Source organism: Canis aureus, chromosome 33, assembly GCF_053574225.1.
Source record: "Canis aureus isolate CA01 chromosome 33, VMU_Caureus_v.1.0, whole genome shotgun sequence".
NCBI classification, from domain to species: domain Eukaryota; kingdom Metazoa; phylum Chordata; class Mammalia; order Carnivora; family Canidae; genus Canis; species Canis aureus.
This window is the reverse complement of record NC_135643.1, coordinates 22,687,402-22,714,441: the sequence shown is the minus strand read 5'-3', so window position 1 is coordinate 22,714,441 and position 27,040 is coordinate 22,687,402. Positions and strand designations below refer to the sequence as shown.

Below are 27,040 nucleotides of genomic sequence, written 5' to 3'. Positions count from 1 at the left end.
ATCTAGGTCCTAAATAAAGTTAAAGCAGGTTTGAAAAGAATTAGTCTAGAGTGCCTGGGTGGCTCAGTAGGTTAGGCATCTGCTTCAGCTCCGGTCATGATTTCAGGGTCCTGGAATTGAATCTCTCATCAGGCTTCCTGCTTCTGCAGGGAGCTTGCTTCTCCCTCTCCCTCTGGGGGCCACACTCCCTGTTTGTGCTCTCTCTCTCTCTCTCTCTCTCTGTCAAATAAATAAATAAAATCTGAAAAAAAAAAAAAAAAGAATTAGTCTAGAGGCAATAGACCTGCTACTTTAAACCAAAAGTGTGATAATGAAATTTGTACCACCAGTACTAACATTTTTTAATGCCAGATGACTTTTTCTATAACATGGAATATTGTTATGATTTTAAATTATGGACAGTGTTGTTGAGTCATGAATATATTTAGGAAAATGCCATTGGCTAATATTTAGTAAAGCAAAAATTGTTTAAAATTGTTTCCTCTTTCCTTCTTATTTGTTCTCTCATATTATAGAATGACATCTATCGGGCCTGGGAGCGAGATGCAAAGGGTTGACTGACAGTTTTACCACAAGCCAGTGCAATACGGGCATCCAACCCCTCTGGATGGTTACTTTTTTTTTTTTTTTTTTTCAAAATTCTTCCCCCTGTATTTAGTTATGAGTCCAAGGACTCCTCAGATCTGTTTTGTAAATAACCATAGTGAAGTAGAGCAGGACTGGTCTTATAAAAAGGTTAATTGGCATTATTTGGAGGACTCTTTTCATCAGTTTAATAAATATTTGTTGAGGACTTTTGTATGTTGTGCATTATTATAGTTATCTGGAAGCTGATAAAAAATAACAAATCAACAGTCTTGGTAGAAGAGAACAGATGATAAACAAATAAATAGAAGTTGTAGCTTGTAGGAAATAGTTACTGCTATAGTGAAAAATAAAGAGGGGAAAGGATCAGGGAAGCCTGAGAGTGAAGAAGAAATTACATTTTTATTATTTATTTTTTTTGAAATTACACTTTTAAATATGTTTCTCATGAAAGGCTTCCTTGATTAAATATTTTTTAAAGATTTATTTATTTATTCATGAGAGACACACAGTGAGGCAGAGACATAGGCAAAGGAAGAAGCAGGCTCCCCGCAGGCAGCCCACTGTGGGACTCGATCCCAGATACTGGGATCAAGGCCTAAGCCAAAGGCAGATGCTCAACTGCTGAGCCACCCAGGCATCCTGATTAAATATTTTTGACCAGAGATCTATAATGGGTGAAGGAGAGAACTTTTGGGATATCTAAGGAAGAGCACGTCAGGCAGAAAAATATAGCAAGTGCTAATGATCTGAGGCAGGAGTGAGCCCTGCAGACTTGAGTGACAATTAGGCAGCTCACCGGTTGGAATCAAGTAAGCAAGAGGGAGTGGGCATGATGACTGGAGAAGACATCTGGAGGAAGAGAAGGCCTGACCCAGAGGGGCCTTTTAGAATACTGTAAACAACTTGAATTTTACTCTGAGATGGGTAGTCATTGATACGGTCTGGCTTAAATTTCAACAATATCACTTAACTGCCCTGTTGAAAATAGATTAGAGGGACAATGGTGGGAACAAGAAAACCAATTAAAAATCTATGGGAATAAGAAAACTGGCAAGACAATGAGTGTCATTTGTACCAGGGTGATGTCAGTGCTCATGGAATTTGCAGCTTGATTAGATACAGGAGATGAGAGGAGAGAGGTGTCAGAGGTAACTTTAACTTTTTGGTCTGAGCCTTAGATCAACAGGAATCTTCATTTATTGAGATGGGAAAGAAGGCAAGCTCGTGAACTCCTTGGTATCTGTTCCTTGGCCTTGTTCCTTGATCTGTTGCTGTTCATCCAGTGAGACAATCCACTTCATTTCCTCCCACCATTTCCTAATCACCTGGAGGTTTGAAAAGCCTGAACCCTCTGGTATTTACCTTGTAGCTTAGAAAATGGGTTGTAAGTTTTATATTCTATCAACATGATGATTTTCCAACATTTTAGTAACAGAGTGAAAGTAGGTGTGTTTTTGTGTGTCTGTTGTCAGGACTGTTTAAACATGTTCATGTCTTAAAAGGAAGACAGATTCACCCCTCAGAATTTCACATGGCCCCAAGCAGAAGGTACCTTGAGCACTTGACTCACTATTGTCGATGACTTTTAACTACACTATTGTTTCCATCTTGAATGCTTGTTTATTTTAGGCCTCATGACAGATGAGCTCACCCAGATCTTAAAATGCAGAATTTAAGATTGTGTCAGACTATAATTTCATGCTAACTTTGTTTATTCCCCTCTTCAATTACTAAAGTTACCACCCTAGACTCTGGAAAATAACCGGAGACAATGTTTGTTTGGTGGCAAATTAGCAGCTGACGTCCCGGCTCTCCCTGAGTGTGACTATGTGCATGCAATTTAATTATGTTGCAACTGAGCATTATGGTGTCTAAACTAACTTTCCTTTATTCTCTAGGATTTATTTCATGTTTGGGAAAAGCAAGGGAAAGTGGTGAATACCTTCTAAAGTGGAAAATTTTAAACCCCGAGCTACAGAGATGGAATGCACACCCATAATATTTACATAAAATATAATCATTTCTTCTGTTCTGACTGGAAAGCTGAGAGCAGAAGTGAGGGCTCAAGCTACTGCTTTTAATTGAGTTACAGGGAGTGGATGTTCTAAGGCCTCTATCTTTAGGGCAATGCAGTAAACCATGATTATGACTGTGGTTGGGAAAACATTTTAAAAGTAGAATAAGGTAGCAGAGGACCAAGAACATCTAACTTTATGGACTCTGTGGGTTTTATTTTTGGCATTTGTAAATCTATAGTCCTTCATAAACAGAACAAAGTGGTCAATTTTCACAGGGGCTGTGCTGGCACAGTGATATCAAGGGCTTAGTTTGGGAAAAAAAAAGTCATTAAAAATAACTATGCACGAAGAATTCAATCATAAATAATGTGCCACAAAGGATCTGAAGAAATTCAAAGGCAATAAATGATTTACTTCAGCGTATCTCAAAATCTGCTACTGGCTGTCTGGCTGTAAGTATTGTGAATCCCCAAGGAGCTCCACCAAATGTTCTTCTTTCTCTCCTTTCTTCCTCCTATCCTCCTTATCTTCCTTCTTCCTCCACTTTCCTCCTCCTCAAAGCTGGCAGCTTGTTGGTCATTCAGGAAACAGGCTCTAGAAGGAGACAAAGAAAGCAAAAATTAAAAAATTCATTAGGTCCCTTTTCCTTTCCACTTAGGTCCCAAACTGTGATGTAGCCTTTCTGTGATTTCTTTTCCTCCATCAATACTACTTTAAAATGTTGTTTTTGGCATGCCTGGGTGGTTCAGTCAGTTGAGCATCTGACTCTTAATTTTGGCTCAGATCATGATCTCAGGGACATGAGATTGAGCCCTACCTGTGTTGGGCTCCGAGCTCAGCAAGGAATCTGCTTCAGATTCTCTCTCTCCTGCCCCTCCCACTTACGCACTCTCTCTCTAAAGTAAATAAATCTTAAAAAAAAAAAAAAAAAAAACGGAAAAGAAAAGAGAGAAAACAGGGAAACTGACATTGCTTGGAACCAAAAAATAAAGATCATTCAAGACCTCTAGGCTTTGGCATATTTTTCATCTTATCTTTTCCTCTTTCCCAAATTTTTGTCTCTTCTAATTACTTGTGGCTTCCTCTTTGACCTCTCTCTTCCTCTTGTGGCAGACACTCACTGTAGCAGGAAATTCTGCTGTCTCATTCATGTGTCATTCATGGATATGTAGTGACCTCTTTTTGCCACGTCCTCAAGCCCTGGCCTCTTCACACTTTCCAGAATTAATTTATTCTGGACTCTCTGTGGGTCATGGTTTTCTCTCCTATGAAGACTTTCCTGCCTCCCTGTCCTTCCCAAACGCAATTAATCCCTCCCTTCCTTGAGCCTCAACTACACTTTATCAAGGCAAATACAACATTTAATTGATTTTTTAAAAACTGCAGTTTTTCCCTTACTAAATGAGGACCAAGAAAATATTTACTTATTCACTTTGTCTTCCAGTACCTGTCAGTCTAATGATATTAGAATCTTAGATAATCCTTGAATCAAGGTGTATAACATATGCTAGGCACAGCCAGTTGCTTTCATACAAATTGTGATTAAATCTTTATAACAAGTCTATCATAAATGTAATATTTATTTGTTTGCTTCTTCTGTTTTTGATTTATTATGAATAAGAAAACTGAAGCTGAGAGGATGTAACTGGTGGGAAGTCACAGGTCTAATTACTGAAAGTGACAGGAAACAACTATTATGTTCTCTCCCATTCGATGGTTTTCTGATTTGATCAGCATCTCTAGTACATCTTGCTAAAACAGATTGCTGGGCCATATCCTTAGAGCTTCTTATTCATTAGGTATGGAACAGGGCCAGATAATTAGCATTTTCAACAAGTTACGAGATGATGCCAGTGCTGCTGGTCTTGGGACCATACTTTAAGGACCCCTCCTTGCAACATCTGTGCATCGTACTCTGTGAACAGGTGCACTCCAAGTGTGTTAGTAAATAGCTGAAACTTTGCAAGGAGTCTGAGAGTTTATTTGTGTATTAAGCATGTGGACAAATTGAAGAGTCCTAACATCTCATCTACTTACTTCCCTCTCTCTGTCCCTAATAAAATTTTCAAATGCAGATAGATGCTGTTCTGGTTACTAGTCTACAAACTCATGTTTAGAAGATGCCACTGATTTCCTGGGAGATTGTTACCATTATGTGTTCTCTCCTTCCATGGATATTGGAAACATTGCTATATGTGAAGAGAAATAACATGCTTAACTTTATAAAGGGAGATTATCATAAGTTTACAATAAGTTGGTAAATTATAGCTCAACTTTGTGAAGGATACCCATACAGTAATTAAAGTAATTAAAAAAGATGTGGTTAAATGTATTTATGGCCATGAAAACATGGTAAATATCAGATGTTGAGTGAACATAGTAGGTTACTAAAGATATGTATATTTCAATTAACTCTATATTCAAAACTAATAAAATCAGAATAGCATTTATGTTTGGCCAGTAGCTTAGTAGACAATTTCTTCCTCCTCTTTTCTCCTCCTTCCCCCAGTTTTTCTTCTTCTCTCTTTCTTATGTCTATACCTTCTTAATTTTCTACAATAAATACCTACAATAAATTTTATAAATTTTCTACAATAACTATTGCTTACATGATAAACAATATTCAAAATTATTAGAAGCAGCAGTCCACAGTACAATCTGCATGTAGCCTGTGAATTATTCTTAGCCTGGAACTCTCTAGAACTCATATGCAGTATAGCTCTTCCCAACCACCTCCAACCTGTCTTCTTGAGGCCATCAATTATGGACAGTCCAAGTTCAGAAAGGCACTATTTTGTCCTATAATACTTCTGGATGGGGCCAGTCAGAAATCATTTCTCCTTGCTCTGTCCGAAAGAGAAACTCAGTCAGCTTCTATCTTTTCATAGCAGAAAACCTGCTTGCTTAAAGAGCAAGGAAGTCTGCATGTAATCTTAGTGCTATGGTCGGCATAATTATACCCTCTTACATTAAACAAGATAATAAAAGAGGGGAAATATTTCTGTTCCTGTGATTCAGATACTAAGAAGAATTGCCAAGATTCATGGAGGACTTTCTAGACCCCAGACACTGTGAAAAGTATGTCACAATGTCATTAATGATATCACAATTCCCCCAGCTTCTCAAACATGACAATAATATCCCCAACACAGCACTTTTTTGTTGCTCTTTCCTCTGCCTGGAACCTCATCTCCCTCCGTATTTGCAAGACTTGCTTTCTTAGTTCACTTGACTCAGATCTCTGATCATAGAAAACCTTCCAGGAGATGTTTTCCCTGTTGCCATTTCTAGAGAAGCACCTTACCGTCTCGATTACCTTAGCTCACATTTTCTTCATAGCAGTTATCACAGCAGGTGTCCAATAAATGTTAAGTTTATGAATCTCATCTTCATCACAACCCTATGAGATGGATATTGACATGATGCCTATCTTCAAGGTTGAGAAAGGATTAAGTAAGTTGCCCATTTGAACCAAGTTGTCTGACATCTGAGCGTATGTTCTTAGTCACCACTTATTGGAATGTTCTTTTTTTGACTGGATGAAGTGTATTGTCTCAGTGTTAAAAACAGGCACTTGAAAGAGCAGAGATGGATAGATAGTAAAATATCGCTGATAATGAAATGCCCAGACACATGACAAATTACTAGGGGTATGCATATGAAAAATGATGTGTACTTTCAAGCTATCAGCAGGCAATTGAAAATACCTTCTTTTATGAGAGGGTCAAGATAGTTTTGTTTTAAGATCTGTACTTACCGGCAGAATTGATTGCAGTTATGTGCAGAGAAAAATATTTCATTCTCTATCTCTGACAGAAAGTGGAAAGAGGAAACACTGAAAACAGGAAAATATGTGTGATATCTATAGAACAGCAGATACGTAACTCACGGAGCAGCTGAAGAATTAAATCAGAGGTATGTTTTGGCATTCTTTGCAGGCTCTACTCACTTCCTTTAGATTCCTTTTCTTTTTTATCATGCAAGTCTTGGATCTGGTACCCCTTTTCTGTCCCTATGCCTGAGACTTATAGGATGTCACTGGCAAGGATCTTCCTAGTAACAGCAGGAAATCAGAGGAACTCTCAAAGGAACCAAAGAATGGGGAATCCAGGGTGGAGCTAATTCTGCTGTCCTCCAGTAGCCCTGGACCTGATCTGAACAGGTAATATTAGGGATGTATTGGACAATATGATTATTTCTCTGGTATAAAACCTACACCTTTTGGCAAAACATCACTTATGTTGAAGCTTGAAGTTCCTACACTCTTTCCTTCAAGGACCATCTGGTCCACTCTTTCTCATTGCCTGGGACAGAAATATGCCAAAAGGAATTACCCTTTTGTAGTGTGTACTCTTACAAAATCTGAAGTCTATTCATTGAGAGATTGTTTCTTAACATAAAGCATTTTCAAAATTTTTTGAAGTTTTATAAGGAGACAGGATGGCAAATAAATAAAGTTCTTTTTAAAACTCATGTTTCAAAGTCTGTAAATATCACTCTGTTTTGAGTAGATGGCATAATTTTGAGGGGCTCCAGGTTTCCCTCCAATCTTATTGCTACTTGATACACTGGACCAAGACTGTTCTGAGCTCCAACAGAAACAAAACCTATATTGCCTTCAACAAGCTAGGGCCACCCACTTTGCACATTCCAGTGCAAATTCAAATGAGACCTAGAGAAGGTTAAATCACATGCTGATGTCTGACCACAATCTAGACATGAATATTGAAGGAAGATTTATTTGCTTCTCCTGGCCAACTGCCTTTTTAGTTTCTTTTCTTCAGAGAAAAAGAAAAAATATATATATATATAATTATTATAATTATTTATTATATATAAATATATATATGCATTTTTTAAAAATATTTATTTATTTATTTGACAGAGAGAGAGCTTTTACAAGCAGGGGGAGTGGCAGAGGGAGTGGGAGAAGCAGGCTTCCTGCTGAGCAGGGAGCCCCACTGAGGCTTGATCCCAGGACCCTGAGATCATGATCCAAGCTGAAGACAGATGCTTAACCAACTGAGCCATCCAGGCACCCTGCATATAGGCATTCTATTACATTTTCACAGGCATGGAAGATAAACCAAGGACATCCAAGGTATCATACTAGGAATTACAGAAAAATAAATTGAAATAAAAGAAGACAACACAAGTATATAAAGAAATAATTTATTAAGACTTTCCTGAAATAAGACTATTTCAACTATATATTTAAGAGGGATATCAAATGCAAGACTCCAAGGAAATTGTTCCTATCTGTTCCTCAGGAATCTAACATTGAGCAAGATTTACCCAATCGAGAAATGACTGGAGAAGCCACATCAAAGAAATTTGTGTGATCACTGAATCTGTTCAACCATAGAATAAAGACTGAAATAAATGTTAAGGTTATGAGATCAGATAGAAATGTAAATAATACAATCTGCAGCAATTCAAAAATTAGCCATAGTTGGAAATGTAAATATTCTGATGTCTTTTGTAACAAATCAAAGAGTAAAGATGGCTGAGTATATTTAATAACACAAAGAGAAATATAACTAGCACAGAGAAACTTCCAACCCATATACCACCATTGGACTCACAGGGAGTCTATAAATTATATTTAAAGCTGTGAAAAAAAGAAGACATCTGAAATAGTATAACAGAAAAAAAATAGTTATATCAACAAATTCAATAAGACTAAACTCAAATTTGGATGACAAAGCAAAATTCTATGCTAAAACAAAAGAAAAAAGTCATGCTGGGTGAATGCTAAGAAAAGGAAAGCAGATTATCCCACACAATATGGAACAAGTAGAGAAAGATGTCTAAGGACTTCTTTCTTTTCCAGCTCTCCTATAAGCATTGTACTCAGATCATTCTCAGCAGAGATTTATAACAAATTGTATAATAACAGAATAAATTAAATTATTCTAATATGTTAAAAAAGAAGGGAAGACCTTAACATCATCACATATATATGCAGATTTGTTTATTTTTGCAAAATATATTTATTTAATGCTACCCAGAAAACAATAACATGAAGGAGAACTGCATAGCAGGAGGAGCAGGGTATTGGAGCTGGGGGGAACTCTTCGTTGCATGTCTTTTACTAGGGATAGGAAATATGAATACAATTGAATAAAATTAAAGTGGTCCATGGAGGTGGAACTGCTCATTTTGTCAAAGGGGCCCTTTACTAGAAAAAGACTAAAAGAAAAGTCATATTCTCATTCAAAGCTCGAGAAATCACTGTAGCCTGGGCTTCATTGGCAGGACCAGCTCTGCTAAGAAAGTGAGGAAGAAGAGGCAATGGTTTAAGTGAGCCAAATCTCTGAGCACTACTCAGACTCCAGCAGGTACAGACAACCTCAGTGGTAGCTATGCACAAGGCATCCAAATGTCAGGCTCAGTTGGTTTGGACGGAACCCCAGGTAATCCGCAATGAACCCAGAGGCAATGCTATCTATGTAGGCAGAGGTGCATTTATCATGAAGGGACCAGACCTATCCTTGTCCAGGCCCCTGGGATTGTGGAGGAGTTGTTCAAAGTTTAAAATGTTCAATGAGGGGAAAGTAAGCCAGACTGTCCTAAAGGACTATTACTATGAAGTATTTCTGGCAAATTGCCTAAAATGAATCATAAAAAACAGGGACCTGAATCTCCAAGCATTCTGTAACATGTTATGATGTTTCCTCATTTTAAGCACTCAATTTTATACCTAACGATGTACCTAAAGCTTATGATTTTAGATTTTTTATTAAAAATAGATTGAAATTCTTAAGATTGCATTTTCACAAGTGCCTATTATCGCCCTGGAATATAGGCCTATGGTTTGCTGATGCCACAGTTTACTTTAGGGATCCTCTTTTCCTCCCACTCTTTTTTTTTTTTTTTTAATTTTTTATTTGTTTATGATAGTCACACATAGAGAGAGAGAGAGAGGCAGAGACATAGGCAGAGGGAGAAGCAGGCTCCATGCACCGGGAGCCCGACTGGGATTCGATCCTGGGTCTCCAGGATCGCGCCCCGGGCCAAAGGCAGGCGCCAAACCGCTGCACCACCCAGGGATCCCTTCCTCCCACTCTTTTAGCCAAGCATGTCAGAAGCAGCTCGAGGCGCACAGAGCATCCCCAGGTGCACTGACAGACATTGTGAGTCCAACTACGGTGAGCTCAGTGATTTCCTGCCTCTGGAATAGCAGCATGCTTATCTGTACACCAGGGGTTTTGGGAGATGGCCCGGGGGGTGGGGAGGACTCCCTTGGCATCTAGAATGAGTTGAAATTTTTGATTCATCAGCAAGCAGCTAGGGACAGTAGGGACCCTTGGGAATTTGTGACGTATCAGACTGGGCTTCCTGCTGATTTGAGCAGGTGGGAGATTGAATCTGGGAACTCTGAAATATCAATTAAAGAGTGACACTGAGCCTTGGGCTGCTGGGAACTGCCCATACTATTTATGTTGAATTCTGAAATTACATTAAGCATGTTAAAATTGAATCAAGGTGTCTCCATTGATACCTTATAGCTTACTAAAATATGGAAGTGAAAAGGGGTTTAATGGGATTCCAAACATCCCAGAAACCACTTTTTTATACTAATTTCCTGACTTTTTTCATAACTCACACTATTCCTTTTTCTTTAAATTCCTTATATTTTTCCAACCAGGACAAACAGTCACTCCTCTGTAATGATTATTCCAGGCCTCCACTACCTTTCACTCCAAGGATACAAAAAAGTGAACTAGTTTATTCTCATTTCACAGCTGCTATACACTAGCAGAAAGGGTCCTGAACATGTAATTAATTCAGGCAAAGGAAAATTGAGTGAAGAAAGAAAACCATGCACCATTCAAGCTCAATCATCATTTTATGACAGTGTGCTCAAGTAGGGCTATAATCATGGCAAGGCTTTCCATTATTGATTAGTTAATCATAAAGAAAATATGTACCACTTCTACATACACTTAGCTTTCAAAAATGATATTTTTAAAACAAGAAAACTTTAGCAAGATAAATATCTAATAGATTATTTTTATTGACTCATGGGAGGAGAAATAGAAAAAGTAATGCCAGTTTTAGTATTTTTTAAAACAGAATTGCTGAGGATTTGTGAAAAGGATCATTTTCATCAATGTTTTTCTTTTTTACCCCTTGGCTCTCACCTCACAGTTGGAGAACTGATAATTCCATCAGTGAGATCCTTAGGAGAGAGCCAATCCCCTCTCTGGCTACTCAGAAGGGTAAATCTCATGTTACACCACACACAGCAAAAACCTCTTGGCCCTGTCGCTCCTTCGGCTCATTGCTTGGAGAGAAACCAGTACCAGAAATGGATTCATGGGGTCTCAGCCCTGCATGGGTCCCTGAAAGATCTAGAAAGAGACTAACAGTGTGTCACCAGGTTATATGTTATTGCCAAGCTTGAATATTGTCTCAGATTTACCAAATAAATTCCTAAACAATCCTACACATTTATATAGTATTACTGTTAGGAAGTTATAAATCTGAAAGAAACTTTTCTCAACCATCAATGATTAAAAATTGATCATTTTTGGGATCCCTGGGTGGCGCAGCGGTTTGGCACCTGCCTTTGGCCCAGGGCGCGATCCTAGAGACCCGGGATCGAATCCCACATCGGGCTCCCGGTGCATGGAGCCTGCTTCTCCCTCTGCCTATGTCTCTGCCTCTCTCTCTCTCTCTCTCTGTGACTATCATAAATAAATAAAAAAATTTAAAAAAAATTGATCATTTTTAATCACAGAAGATGTATAACTAATTTTTCAGTTTTTGTCTATGGCAAATGGCATTACAAAACCTTTGTCTTGAAAGATGATCAAAGAATATGCAGCAAAATGTAGGAAAATATTATAGAAATGTGTTCACATGTTAAGTTTCAAGAATTATGCTAATTTTCTATATTTTGTGATCTTGATGGTATTGGACAGCTTTTAAAGGGTACAATTTATTATGATTTATTTTCTCATTCTAAATATTTACTTCTATAAGCAATTTTATAGTGGTAATTTTTTTTTCTTAAAGAAGCCTCCTCCAGTTGTACATCCTTCAGATATCATATAACTTGAATCCACTTGATCAGGAGGATTTTCAATTGTATAAAATGGTGTTTGGAAATTAGCGCTTTCTAATTAAACAGTCTTGGTTCAAATTTTGCCCTTGAGGCTTTCTAACTACATGATGTAGGCATTGTTTCACTAATTCTCTAAATCTCATCTGTTATGTTGGAATAACATTAGTACCCATCTCATAGAATCAGTAAGAAAATATAACAACTTGACAGGGTGCATATGAAAGCAGCTGACAGGTTCCTAACACTCCTACTAATGTCTGAAGAGCTGTCAAATAAATTTCCTAAACTTATAAAGCCCAAATGAAACTCTTTTGTTTTCCTTCAAAATGACTCCTTGCCTTGCCTTTTCTCCTAGTATTAACATTCATCCAGTTTTTCAGACTAAATATCAAGGAGCTTCATGTGTTACATCTAATTCCATCAGCCACCTCTGTTAACTGTATTTTCAAAAAATTACCCCTAAATGACAATTCCTCACCACTACTGCCCTGGTCAAAACCTCCTACTGCCCTAGTCCAAATTATTAATGTCTCTCTATATAGCTGCAATAGCTTACTACTGGCTCTCTTGCTTCCTACCCACCCACCCCAAGTCTATTCTCTTAGTCCCTTATTACCACTTCTGAGACATTTATCGGTTACTCTCCTCCTGTTACAAATCTTTAGTTGTCTATCTACCTACTCCTCATCCCACTCCTATTATCCTGATGTAAGTCCATCAAGTATAAACTTCTCAGGCATTTTTCACCCTTGTTTGAGATAGTGAATATGACCCAGAGTCCCCTCTCCTACATGACTCCTAAAGACCCAACTAGAACCTAGTTCTCTGTTCCTTGGTGTTCTTCACGCAGACCCCATGCCTCACAAACATCAAACAAAACCATCCTACTTCATGCTGACATTTCACATTGGTCTCAGGATGAATCTTATCACCTACAAACTAGAATACTTCCTAGATGATAAATTTTGAGATCCCATTCTGTGACAAAATTCACCATATTTTTAATCTCTCACTTCCCCCAATATTGCTTCTTTTGGGCTCTCCTGAGTCTTCTAATTCCTATACCCTCATCTTTTGGTCCAGTCTCCCCCATCCCCTTGCACTTAACTTTTCTTCCTATCCAGCCTGTATCCCATGACATATCACAGAGGCTTCTATTAAATAGGAGATCAATTATTTTAGAGGATGGGGATGTTAGGTCAATGAAACCATCTACTTCCTTGTCCTTGATAGCTGAGCACTGTTGGAAGAACTCATATAGTCATGCTAACTTTGATGACTACAAATACAGTGTTTCCTCAACTGGGAAATCCTTTTAGCAGTCTCTGATTGGCTACTTTTGCAATTCCCCACAATAATTATTACAAATCTCCAGCATTTGAGGAAGCTTGTGTGGCTCAGCAGTTAAGCAACTGCCTTCCGCTGGGGGCGTGATCCCAGGATCTGGGATCAAGTTCCACATCGGGCTCCTGGCAGGACGCCTGCTTCTCCCTCTGCCTGTGTCTCTGCCCCTCTCTCTTTCTCTGTGTCTTTCATGAATAAATAAATAAAATCTTAAAAAAAAAAACCACGAATCTTCACCATTTGTTTCAAATCACCATTACCTCTGCTTTCTTTCCCTACTCTACAGTTAACATTGTCTCCTTCACAAAGAAGGATTAAAGAATGGGTATCTTTAATTCATCCAACTAACAGTTATTTTTTTTACAAGATTTTGTTTATTTATTCATGAGAGGCACACAGAAAGGCAGAGACATAGGCAGAGGGAGAAGCAGGCTCCCTGCAGGGAATCTGATGCAGGACTTGGTCCCAGGACCCTGGGTTCACAACCTGAGCCAAAGGCAGATAGATGCTCAACCACTGAAGCATCCTTCCAACTAACAGCTATTAAGACACTACTGTTTGCTGAGTACTATTGTTGGCGCTTAGGTATACCACCAAATAAGTCAAGTAAAGTTCTTTTCTCATCTTTAACTCTCCCCTGCCCATCAAAAACATATCAGAAATATATAACAAAAAAAAATTTTAAAGTAGTCATACCAGGAATTTTTCTTGGTGGAAAATGCAGCAGTGAAAAGAATAAATATAATAGCATTCCCTCATGGAGATTTTGTTTTAGTGAGTGGAAGGAGAGAAAAGGACAATAAAAAACACATAAATTTAAAAGTATATATATTATATATAATATTTTATATATACTATATGTATTATTTTATATAATATGTATACTATATATTAATATATGATATATATACACTTTTAAATTTATGTGCTTTAATATATAATATATTATATATACATAAATAATATGTAAATTGTATATGAATATATGTATATATAGCCAGATGAACAAGGTAAGGGGGATAGAAAGTAATGATAAGGTATGACTATAAAGTCAATAAAATTACTGTTAAATCACTTTCAGAAATCACCAACAGCTTATAAAGAATAGAAATGGGACAAGAAAACATCAGATTCTGTACCCACAAAGAGAACTGACCCAACATAGTAAGCAGCTGAAAAATGGGAATGTCAATTAATTCCTCTCTTCCCTTCTTTGCCTCTTCTATAAGGCCAGGGTTGAATATCAACAGTCATGTTCAAAGGTTTGAGAACATCATTTGTCAAGTTAACCAATATTCCAAAAGTTTTAGGTTTATGTAAATTCTATGATCCCTAAAGTTAGCAGTGGCCTCACACACATTTCTAAAGCCTCCCCCATCTGGCCATCTGCACCTCCTTCTCCAGCCTTCTATGTTACCAAGTGAGAGAACACAACCATCTGCCTTCAGCAAGTACGCCCAGTTGCCTTACAGATTTCTATGAATTTCAAACAAACAAACAAACAAAAAAGGAGTGGAAAGCAATGGACTTAATATGTTTTAACCAACACCCACCCATCAGTTTCTTTGTTAAATGTTCTGCACATATGCTTATTAGGTGCTGTGTTTCATTGCAGTATTATTCCAACTAAAAATGGATTTTTCCTGTAATTATGCATTTCTAAGTTTAAAATACTGTTATTTCTAGCAGAATTCTCTGTACATGATGGAATTCTATAGTAGAATTATGCTCATGTTTGGCCTCCCAGAGTCCATCATCCTAGTGCCTCAGTTTCCCTTTAGAGAACTACTTCCTCCCAACTCTCAGCATATGATTTATATAGTGGAGCTGATTCAGATCTCAGCTACCATAAACATGTGTTACAAAACTGGGCAAAAAGGAACCATACAAATTGTTTTGGGAAAGTTGTGTGATTCACCAAGCTCTAGTAGAGTGTGTGACTTTTACTTCACTGCTAGGAGACAGTGAACTGCTACTTCTAAGTGAAACTGGAAGGGCCCTACACTGCCAGTAGAATGCAAAATGGTACAACCACTTTTAAAATTTTTCTATTTTTCAAAAGAGCAAACCATAATCATACAACCCAGACATTCCACTCCTAATAATTTACCCCAAAGAAATGAAAGCCTATATGCTCACATCCTCAAGATGTGCACAAGAGCCCCCAAAACTGGAAACAATCTAAATATCCATCAATATATGAATGGATAATCAAAATGAATGGGCCATTTGCATTCAATGGCAAGGTACTCAGCAAGGAAAAGAATAAAGTACTGATAAATGTAACACATTGAGTGAGTTTCAAAATCACTACGGTATAGTGGAGAAAATGCTAGACACAAAAGAGTATGTAGTATATGACCCCACTTATTTAAACTTTTAGAAAATAAAAATTAATCTTTGGTGACAAAAATCCTATCAGTTGCGGTCTAGGGCTGTGGGGGGTACAATGGGAAATAGCCACTGCAGGGGGGCAAAAAGAATCTTGGGGATTATAGAAATGTTTGTTGGGCAGCCCCGGTGGCTCAGCGGTTTAGCGCTGCCTTTGGCCCAGGGGCATGATCCTGGAGACCCGGGATAGAGTCCCATATCCGGCTCCCTTCATGGAGCCTGCTTCTCCCTCTGCCTGTGTCTCTGCCTCTCTCTCTCTCTCTCTCTCTGTGTGTCTCTCATGAATAAGTAATATATTAAAAAAAAGAAAAATAGAGGGATTCCTGGGTGGCACAGTGGTTTGGCGCCTGCCTTTGGCCCAGGGCGCAATCCTGGAGACCCGGGATCGAATCCCACGTCGGGCTCCCGGTGCATGGGGCCTGCTTCTCCCTCTGCCTGTGTCTCTGCCTCTCTCACTCTCTCTCTCTATGACTATCATAAATAAATAAAAATTAAAAAAAAATCTTTAAAAAAAATAAAAATAAAAAAATAAAAAAAAGAAAAATAGAAATGTTTGTTCACAGATAGTGGTGGTGATTCACAGAGCATACAGCTGTTATTGTTCAGCAAATTGTGCACTTTGAATACACACAAGTAAATTATATCTTGGTAGAGTTAAAAATAAAAATTGAAGGAATAATAAAACCAATTTACAGTTGCTCTGATTTTTATTATCAACATGTGCCAACAATTCTAAATGATCTTTTGTTGATATATATTTTAAACAGTTTCTCCTGTTATGTTGCTTTCTATGTGAAAGTTAATTCAGGGACCGCCAACCATGCACTTGGCTCCCAACTCTGTGGACTTACTACAGATCATTGTTTTGAGAGTACTGCCTCAACAGTTTGAAATAGTTTGGGCTCTGTCTGAGTAGAGTTGATCTGTGATGTACAGGCAAATGTTTAACAAATGGATCCCTGAAGAAATAACCTTGAATTATTGTACTTCCAGATTTCTTTGGTATACTATGCCTTCCATGACTACTTTCAAACTGCCAGTGTGATGGCACTGAGCAAGGAGGTGGGAATAGATGCTCACAATAGCTACTGAGCCAATATGAATCCACACCAGGACAGTACTGAGTAGGATGATCCAGTCTTTGTGGTATACAATTCCTACATTTAAGCCTATGCTTAAATAAGCATGATCCCAGTAACTATATAGCTAAGGAAACAGAACTTTATTGATTCAGCTCATCATTCTATTTGCAAATTATCTATAACTTGCAGAGTTTACACGTTGGGAGCACTTACAAATATGTCATTGTTCTGTTTTTTTTTTTTTAATGCAATAATGTAATTAAAAGTGTTAATTACTGTTTTTTTAATTATAGCATGTAATTAATTTGTTTCCACTTGCAGAGTTAAGTATACTAAGTTCAGTGACAAAATATTTATGTCTATGCTTCTTTTTTGGAATTATTACTATTCCTTTCATTTCATGAATATTACTGAAAATAATTTTCTTTATAATGGAAAAGTGTTTAAAAATGGTCCATTCCAAGTGCCCAATATACTATATAAATAGTATATTTATATAGTATGGCCTATAAATAGGCCACTAAACAGATTGATTATATAAGCCTGGAAAGGTCAACTGTAAACCAAAATATAATTTTAAATAAAGATTCCAAATGTGGACAGAGAGTTTACTATAAAAGTAAAAGTCAGACTTGGTACCAAATGTGTTATTTCTAATTTGTCTACAATTCATTCACCTACCAAAAACATAAACTAGAATGGAATTTGTTGCTAGTTTTTAATTCATACTGCCATTAAACTTCTATGGTTTCTATTTTTTCACCTCTTTTTCAGTAAAATAAATAAATTACAATTGACAATACTTGTCATCTTTTCTGGATTTAAAATTCTTATATATAAGCAGATACTATCATTTTCTTCTAGCACTGGCAACTTTGTAACAAAGAAAAGTTAAATGATCTAGGAAACAAAACTAGGAAAGGCAAATTCAGATCTTATAACTCATTCACTAGTGACACAATTATTTAACCCACAGAACTATCTGATCCATCAAACATTTTTAACAAACTTACAATGAAACAAATTTTGAGAAAATCTTTTTCCTAGAATCCAATAACAATAGATAGTATTTATTGAGCACTTAACATGTCTGTTACTCTGCTAATTACTTTATGAAGATCATCTCACCTGTTTTATAGAAGTCCAAAATTTTAGGGGCCCCTGGGTGGCTCAGTCCACTAAGCATCCAACTCTTGATTTTGGCTCAGGTCATGATTTCAGGGTCATGAGATCAAGCCCTGCATCTGCCCCATGTCAGGCTCCAAGCTCAGTGGGGATTCTGCTTGAGATTCTTTCTCTGTCTCCGCCCCTCCCCCTGCCTCAGCCTTGGCTCACTTGCACACACTCTCTCAAATAAATGAATAAATCTTTCTAAAAAAGTCCGAAATTTTAATGTCTCCATTTTCACAAATGAGAAGAGTGAAGCATAGTATTTGAAATAACAAGTTCATAGTGACAGTGTAATGAGTGGAAGCAGAAAGCTAAAACTCCTGTTTTACTCTAAAGCCTATGTTAATACCAGAGCTGATAATTATGACATTAAATATTGAAGCACAGATAATTTAATTTCAATTTGACTTATGTTTATAAACCCAAAAACTTCCTGGTAAGAGATTTGAAAGTTCAGAAATGGAAATTGTACATGAAAAAGAGGTTTGGAGTTTGCTATGATTCCAGTCAAAATTTCCATCCTCCTACAAATATTCCTCTGAACTCAAAAGCAAGAATATTTATAATCTGGGTTCCTGTTATTTTCATCTCTGTTCAGGTAATCAGTATGTGACAGCAACTTACCTTGAAAATGCCATTATTTTTTAGACTAAAGAACAGATCTGTCATGACTATCAATTTAGAATACCATCCCTGTGTTAAAAAGAAGCTAAGCTATTCATCTACTCCGTACATTTTTTTTAACAAAAGAAAGAAAAAGACATTGAAGATAGGTTTTCTTGTTAATGTTAACAGAGGCTGTGTGCTTCCAACTTGAATAATATTCCTGAGTTATTTTGCAGGTAGGTAAGGAGAAGGATGTGGAAGGCAGAAGATGGTGTTTCTGTGTTGAATTAATGTGGTCACGTAAAATCTGTCACATTTAGGTAGTATTTTTTATGCATAAAATCCTTGAACTCAAAGTAATTTTATAGAAAATAGATACACGCATGGAATATCCATTTCAGTCAGTTAAGCACTTCTGAAGACCCTTTCTTCAGGCAAGAGTGAAAAAAGAAAAGCCTAGCATTTAATAGGACTATTAAATGGACTTTAATAGGACTATTAAATGCTGGGCTGCCATTCTAGTTGTATCATTTAATGGCCAAGAAATCTGACTAATCCTTTAACTTCTCTTAACCTCAGATTTTCATCTGTAAAATTGTGATAATACAGAGTTTTGTTAACTTAATGGTCAGCAAGGCACTATGCAAAAGCCAGTAATAACTATAGCTCTTTTTCACCATTTTATTACATACTACTCTCTACTTCTACTTCCAGCAAACCCGGCAATGGACAGTCAACACCCATTGTCTGGAGATACATGATGAAAATTTCCTATGCTCCTTTTCCCTTCAATCAATTATGTATTATTTATAATAAATATATATATTTATTTATGTCATATATACCCTGATATATCTGCCTTATTTAAATTTAGATATGCTCCACGAGTGCTCCAGCTTTTGTTCATATGCTGTTATCATGGTATAATTATCTATTTACACCTTTGTTCCTCCCATGTACAAGAGCTTCCAAAATTAAGTTTTCCATTTATTTTTCTATCTTCATCATCTTAGCACAACTTCTTAGCAAATGTTTGGTGAATGGGTGAATGAGGTTTTCTTTTGCTTCATAAGTGATCACTGCTACATGATAAGAGGCCTTCAGACACTTCTTTTGATGTTAGCAATGAAATGAAAGAAAAATAATAAGTTTGGGGGTGCCTGGGTGGCTCAGTCAGTTAAGTGTCTACCTTTAGCTCAGGTCATGATCTCGGGGTCCTGGAATCAAGCCCCGTGTCTCAAGGAGCCTGCTTTTACCTCTCCCTCTGCCTGTCCCTCCCACTTGGGCTTGAGCTCTCTCTCTCTCTCTCTCTCTGTTTTAAATAAGTAAATAAAATCTTAAAAAAAAAATAGTCTAAAAGTTAGGAATTTAATAATACAGTAATAAAGAATAATCTAATTATCAGTAAACAAATATGTTTTAAAAATCAAAAGATCAGAGCTTTAAATGGCTTCACTACCATTTAAAGTATATATGGTTCAGCATCCTTCCATTAAAGTGGTAACTATTCCCAAAATAAAAATGCTCCCTATAATATATGATACTGGGTTTTAATACAGTAAGGATTCCACAATCTATCCATACACTCAAGTCACCAAATATTTATTGAATTTAATACTTTAACACTTCGTTAGCCGCTAAGGATGTTATGATGGGTCAGATGGAAAGCATGTCTACCCCCCCAGAGCTCACAGTCTCCTGGGGAAGAGAGGCACATGGATAAATTGCTGGTGATTACAAGGTACCATGAGGACTAAGATGGAAGCAGAGGGAGCAGATGCAGCAAAGAGAAAGCCACATCCTGCCTTCTGGAAGCTCTAGCAGTTACTGTGGTTCATTATGATACTTCACTCCTCTTAAAATGCCATCGCATTGCTTATAACTTCCGTTTTCATCCAAGGTCATCCATTTAGCTCTAAATATTGTTCTGACAGTGAAGGCACTGTTTTCTTCCCTTTAATTTTCTTTCAGTTTTACTTATCAACTAAAACAGTAACCCATTTTGAACTTTAGAGGGTTTAAACACTAAATCTACTGTTCTTTAGATGAAGCATTTTAAAGCTAACTCTGAAACACTTTTAGGACTAGTGAACTAAGAAAATAAGAAACTTTATGAAACAATAAAGAAAAATCCAACAACATTCATACATAAAGTCAGAGAAATTTTCCATTAGAATTGTTTGCAGCAGATACCCACCATCTCCTTTAAATTTGATGATCTTTCCTTAATGCGTGCAGCAACAGGGAGCTCCCACTTAGAAAAGCTATCTTCCACTTGTGGATACCTCTAATCATTTCAAAGGTTTTATTTTACCACAACAGAGGTGGTAGGGGGAGGTGTTTAACTTCCCCTGAACTACCAGAAAATAATCTCATTTATCTTTTACATGATAAACTCTCTCTTACTGAAAGGGCGCTGTTAATGCCCTGTAAAACCTTCTTTCCTTTAGATGAAACTTTCCTGTTCCTTTAAATATGCCACTTGTTACATTATGCCCATGACTTGTTATTCAATACATATCTATGAGCACCAATTTTGTCCTAGGCCCGCAGCTAGGCACTAGAGATGCAGAAGGGGTTGAAATACTAGTTGATCTTTCCAATCTCTATATGGATCCCTTTAGGGTGGACTCTAATATGGCAATGTCTTACTTAAAATATACTTTGTGTGGTCATTCTGATGAATAGAAACAATGCAGAGATGGCATTATCTTTATAAAAAGCCATTTTATACTGTTTTCTGTACTTGGACTTGTAATAATTAAAATCTTCTGGAACACTTCTTATATGAAGTCATGTTAAGCCACATATCTATGTTCTTTGTTAATATTTAATTTTTTAAGGGACACTTGGGTGGCTCAGTGGTTGAGCATCTGCCTTTAGCTCAGGTCGTGTTCCCAGAGTTCCAGGATGGGATGTAGTCCCACACTGGGCTCCGTTTGAGGAGCCTGCTTCTCCCTCTGTCTATGTCTCTGCCTTGCTCTGTGTATTTCTCATGAATAAATAAATAATCTTAAAAAATATATATTTAATTTTTAGAGCCTAAATTGTGTATTTTCTCTGTTAAACTTCATGTTGTTCATTTGACCTATCAAATTAAGTTGCACTTTTATTCAGAAATACAATGTATTAGCTGTTCTTTATAATTGTCTGCATCTAAAATTTTTCTAACTATGCCTCAGTCTTCATTTATCATGTAGATTTTGCAGAATGATAGTGAATATTCTAGGACTATAACCTGTAGTTTGTTTTGCACCCTAGGGTGTAATTCTTATGAACTTTGACTCTCTATAAAAGAGGAGTCACCTGATAAAGAGTAGAAAATACTTCTCTGTATTCGATTCCCATTCTAGTGTCCATACTAAATATGCTTTATGACCTAGGGCAATTTAATGGCCTTCTTTTAGCCTTGATTTCCTTTTCTATAAATGTAATGATACCTTTTAAATTCCTATAAGTATATAAAATTTAAATTCTTACGTGTGTATAGAATTTCACTGGTGATCAAAGCTTCTTGATCTCAGGCACTTATTTAATGTATTCATTGCTATATATCCAGAATTCATATGAATACGTGCAGTAAATTTATAAAAAAGTCATTTCTGAATAAATGCATGGCATATAGTAGATATCAATAAACATAGGTTTAACTTCTCCTTCCCTGTCTACCTTGAGCCTCATTTCTTCTTGGCAAAGTTTTACCCTGGACACTTTGAAGATCATTGCCTTTCATATGGAAAGTAGAAGTAAAATAAACGTTGGCTTGTTCTCCTTTCTCCCTTTTAACATCACATCAGAGCCATGATTAATCCTTCCTTATCGTCTTTTTTCATTCAAAGCAGAAAAATAGACATTTTTTTGTTGTCCTCAGTATATTTCACAAACCCTAGCTTATTCTGAGTTTTAATATTTTTGTAATGAATTTTCTGGTTAGAATGCTTCTTTATATTCTTCCTTTGAAATATGCCTCTTCTTCCATCATTTGTGCATTCCTAGATAACTCCCCATAGAGCCATACTGATTTCTTTAGAAGTCATCTTCTTTTTCTTTTCTAGGGGATTATTTATGATTGGACTATAAGAATTTGTTTTCTTAGAGATTTCTGTCCGTCTTGAATCACCTCCTTCTTTTAAGTTGCTGAACATAGACTTACGGGGTTTTTTGTGAATATTGTGAAGCTGCTTTCCTAAAGGCCAATGCACATATCAGACTATACCTTGTATATAATCTTCCTTTGATTTTTTTTTTGCCAATGTTTAAACACCAAAAATCACCTCATTTTTTCTTGCAATGATTTTCAAAGTAGCAATCTCTAGTTGCTTCCATCACCTTCTAGAAAATGAATCTATTAGTAAGAAAAGTCAATAATGTATTGGAGTTTTTACTTTAAATGGAATGAGGCTTCCAAAAGCCATCTTTCTATATATTGGCTTCAATATACTTCCCTGTATCTTTTATATATTAGGTACATGCCTCTATCCCTGTATTTTGTTTTGTTTTTTTTTTAATTTTTATTTATTTATGATAGTTACAGAGAGAGAGAGAGAGAGGCAGAGACACAGGCAGAGGGAGAAGCAGGCTCCATGCACCGGGAGCCCGATGTGGGATTCGATCCCGGGTCTCCAGGATAGCGCCCTGGGCCAAAGGCAGGTGCCAAACCGCTGCACCACCCAGGGATCCCCTATCCCTGTATTTTTATTACATTATCCAACTCAGCCAACTGGTCTAATATGTCTTCTGGCCTTTGTTTTCACTCAAATAACTTCCAAATGCATTCTACCACAGTAACCTCATGATTTGCCCTAGAGATGAATATTTGATAACTTAGAGGAGACTTAGTTATGTGCTCTGTGAGATTCTTACCCCCAAAAAATGTAAGCAGGAAGATACTGGGTCAGGCTGAAGTGACACGGACATAGTGTGATCTACCCACATTTTAGGGCTGATCCTGCATGGGGGTGGGGAGCGGTGGTTAATGAGATAAACAGAAGTTCATTACATAATTTTCCTTGTAGTAAACCAAGCTTGAGTCCATCGGGTGGGGAAAAATATGCAGGCAGCATTAGTTCAGACTGTAAGAAGGAGTTGGAAATCAAATAGACAGAACCTTTAAGTCTAAGCAAAGATGGGAGAAGAAGGAGCAAGTGTATCTTACACAGCCAAGGGAGCCACCCATTCTAATAAGTTTGGTCTCATAAATATTTATTTTCTGTGTTCATAGTGTAGCCAAGTGCTCCCTCCACCATGTCCTACTAATACTTTGAGACAATTTATACTCCTTCTATAATTTCAACTTTACAATGATAAATACCTATATTCCGATGCACAGTCATCTCAAGAAACAAATACTCCTCGTGGATCTTCTCTCTATTATTTTATCCTGAGAATTAGTGGGAAATCTTTTCAACATTGTTCTTCCAAACATTTTCATTGGATTGTTTTGTTAGTGTATTATCTTTCTCTAACTCAAATTCAGCTTAAAGCACATCTAAAAATAAAAGGCTGAAAACCTGTGGTCATAATCCCATAGTCAAATTTTGTTTTTGTTTTTGTTTTGTTTTATTTTTATTTATTCATGATAGACACAGAAAGAGAGGCAGAGACATAGGCAGAGGGAGAAGCAAGCTCCCTGTGGAGAGCCTGATGTGGGACTTGATCCCAGGGCCCCGGGATCACATCCTGAGCCAAAGGGATGCTAAATCACTGAGCCACCTGGGTGTCTCTCCCATAGTCAAATTTTAAAGTATTCTTTAAAGGCCTGACTTTGTTGCTACTGAACTATTCTTTAGCATTTATACCACATGTCAGTTTTTTGAAATCTTGGTTATATTATCAAATATGTGTGTAATAAATCATTTTAGTTATGTGAATACTAATTTTAAATGTGACAACTTTTTAGCATTTAAACACTATTATTTTAATATATAGTACCATTTATTTTATACTGACATCAATTTGTCCAGTTTTCCAGAATTAAGTTTTCAGTGTATACTCATTAGATTTTCCATAGTATACTTTCTATAGTCCAAAATGGTAGAATTTAAAGAATTTACACATAGAGACACAGGTACTATATTTTTATAATCTTACTTAGCATTTCATTATTTTTACTCACTATTAATAAAGACAGAAACTAGCTAGGGAAACTTACACAATGATCTCTCCCAGGAATTAAAGTTGACAGAAGAGAGAATGAATGTGAAGCAAATGCTGAAATACTCTTGGGATCACACCTTCCCACACTGTCCATCACAGTGGACCCAGGCCCAGAAGAATGAACTCTTTGTGATCAAAGAAAAAGAACACAAGATTTGCATCTGGGTAGATAGTGATTGAATTTTTCAGTCTTCTGGAAAATTAAAGTTTGACCAAAACATACACTTCTGTGTTGTTTCCTTTGAGACGGCCAAGAGTATGAGATAATAATTCTAAGCATCTCAAATACCAAGAAATGCCAAGATTGATGCATTGTTTCCTATTTCATGAGCTCAGGACAGGATGCTCAGCTCATAAACACATTTAGGGAGCTTTATAAGACACAAAATCACTTACACAGCACTATGATTCTCTATTTTTAATTCCCTTTCAAATTAATTTTATGACTTCGCAGGGAGTCTGTTCAATTCCCTACACAGATCATGAAATTTTGATTAAACACTTAATGAGATTCTTTGCATAGATCTGTCTTATTTCCCAAGCTCCTTTATTCCACCATGTCTATTCAACTCAGTGGCCCATCTCTAAAATAAACTATTAAAAGAAACTCATTATCCTTTTATAATTTTACATCATACAATCTTTTCAGTCTGGATTCCATAGTCAGAGGCTTTTTAAAAATCTGGGTCTATTTATTGTTGAAAGCCTACTATGTGCTAGTCAATGTGCTGAGGTATAAATAAGACGGAGATGAACAAAACTGGTGATTTCCTCTCTCAAATAATTTGCAGTATACTTGGAAACCTCAAAAAAAGTATTTGCAATATAAAGGTGAGATAAACGCAAATTACTATGAAATAACTTGTGGATTAGTTTTTCTGGCATGTATTTTTTTCAGCTTGGTGCAGATAAAATTCATTAAAAGAGTAGATTTATCAAGGCAGTGCAAACAATAAAATTAGTGCATGGTCAAACCCTTTTGACCATCCTACCAATAAATAAATACATATGATATCATATGAATACATACATATTTATTATTATTATTTAATATTTATTATTATTAAAGCATATATTATTATTATGGTGATAGTTATTAATGTGTCTGATAATTAATATTTCAAACATATACCAACGATTGTTACATTAAAATGGGGTAAAATGATGATGGAAGAAGAAATTAAAGCATCTATGATGTCAAAATAGAGAACAGAGAATAGTGAGAAGGAAGCAACTAACTCTACCAGGGGCTGAGGGGATAGGCAAGGCTTGACAAGGGAATCACATTTGTATTGAGATTCAAAGAATAGACATTTAGATAGATACATAGCTGACTAGCTAGCTAGGTAATTAGATAATATATGAATAAACATATTAGATAGAGAGATGATAGATAGATAGATAGATGATAGATAGATAGATAGATAGATAGATAGATAGATAGATAGATAATAGATAGATAGATGATAGATAGGTAGGTAGATAGATATTCATGACTAGGAAGAAGTCAGAGAGAATACCTTAGTCAGTAAGAGTAAATGCATGAAAGTGTGCTAGATGCTGTGGCAAATTTGGAGAATGGTGAAAATATTAGTTTCTGCCATTATCATGCAAACAAGGGAGGGTTGAGAGTGTGAACTTTTTCTTTCTCTCTCTCTCTCTCTCTCTCTTTTCTTTTTGGTCAGAGCTGCAAAAAGACTTATGGATTTGATTAAATTGGTTATCACTGTGATTTTTGAAGGAGAACATGGCTGAAGTAGGAGACCAATTACAACATCCTTGCAAAGTACTTTACCACAAAGGCAAGATCTAATGTTTTGAAAAAGCATACATTGGTGCAAAAATTATTTTAAGTAGAAGGAAAAAACATTGGTGACTAATTAGATAGAAGGAATAAACAAGAAACAAAGAAGACTTTGAAGGATGGAGGTTGTTGATTTATTTAATCAAAATAAGAAAAACCTTTATAGATTTTATGGACAAAATGAGATTAAAAATAAAATTATTTACTTGTGATGCCTATGACACATCTAAATAATAATATCCAAAAAGATATTATAAATATGAATTGGAGCTCAAAAGATAGGTTGAGGTAGGTATAATAGTTATTTTGCTATGATAACAGTTACAGTTGAAACAGAATAGAGAAAGCTGATAATAAGTCATAAAGCATTTTTCTCCAACCTCTGCTATGTTTACTGTTTTAGGCCAAAATCATTTTTGATATACCAAATTGTTTTAGTTATCTTATTCAAATAGCACAGTATTAGAAGCTAGAGTAACATTGTTTGAGTAAGTCAAACTTCTAAATTTTCTCCATCTCAGTTTCCTCATTAATAAAGTATTTATAAAAGTATTTGTTTAACGGGTTATTGAAGTTGAAAACCTAACCCTAAAAACTGAAATATGTCTGCAAGAGGTTCATTTTAAATTTAAAATCCAGATATATTGAAAATAAAAGATGCAAAAAGATACATTGTGCAAATAGTAAATATTCAAGAGCTGACATGGCTATATTAATATTGAACAAAATTAATTCAAGAGAAAAAGGATCATAAAGGTATTATACAATGATAAAATGAAAAGCTGACATAAGAGAAAAATGTAAATTA

The 27,040-nt window shown here is 36.3% G+C and overlaps 1 long non-coding RNA gene across 5 annotated transcripts; it reads left to right on the top strand.

Annotated features, from left to right (window-relative positions):
- Positions 1–5,748: 5,748 nt before the first annotated feature.
- On the top strand, positions 5,749–24,635 carry LOC144304177 (uncharacterized). Of its 5 annotated transcripts, XR_013371127.1 has the most exons (5): positions 5,749–6,059; positions 6,423–6,521; positions 6,638–6,768; positions 14,105–14,187; positions 24,441–24,635. It is a non-coding gene; the product is annotated as an uncharacterized LOC144304177 (long non-coding RNA). The 5 variants fall into 5 exon arrangements; XR_013371131.1 differs by lacking the exon at positions 6,638–6,768; XR_013371130.1 differs by lacking the exon at positions 14,105–14,187.
- Positions 24,636–27,040: the final 2,405 nt, after the last annotated feature.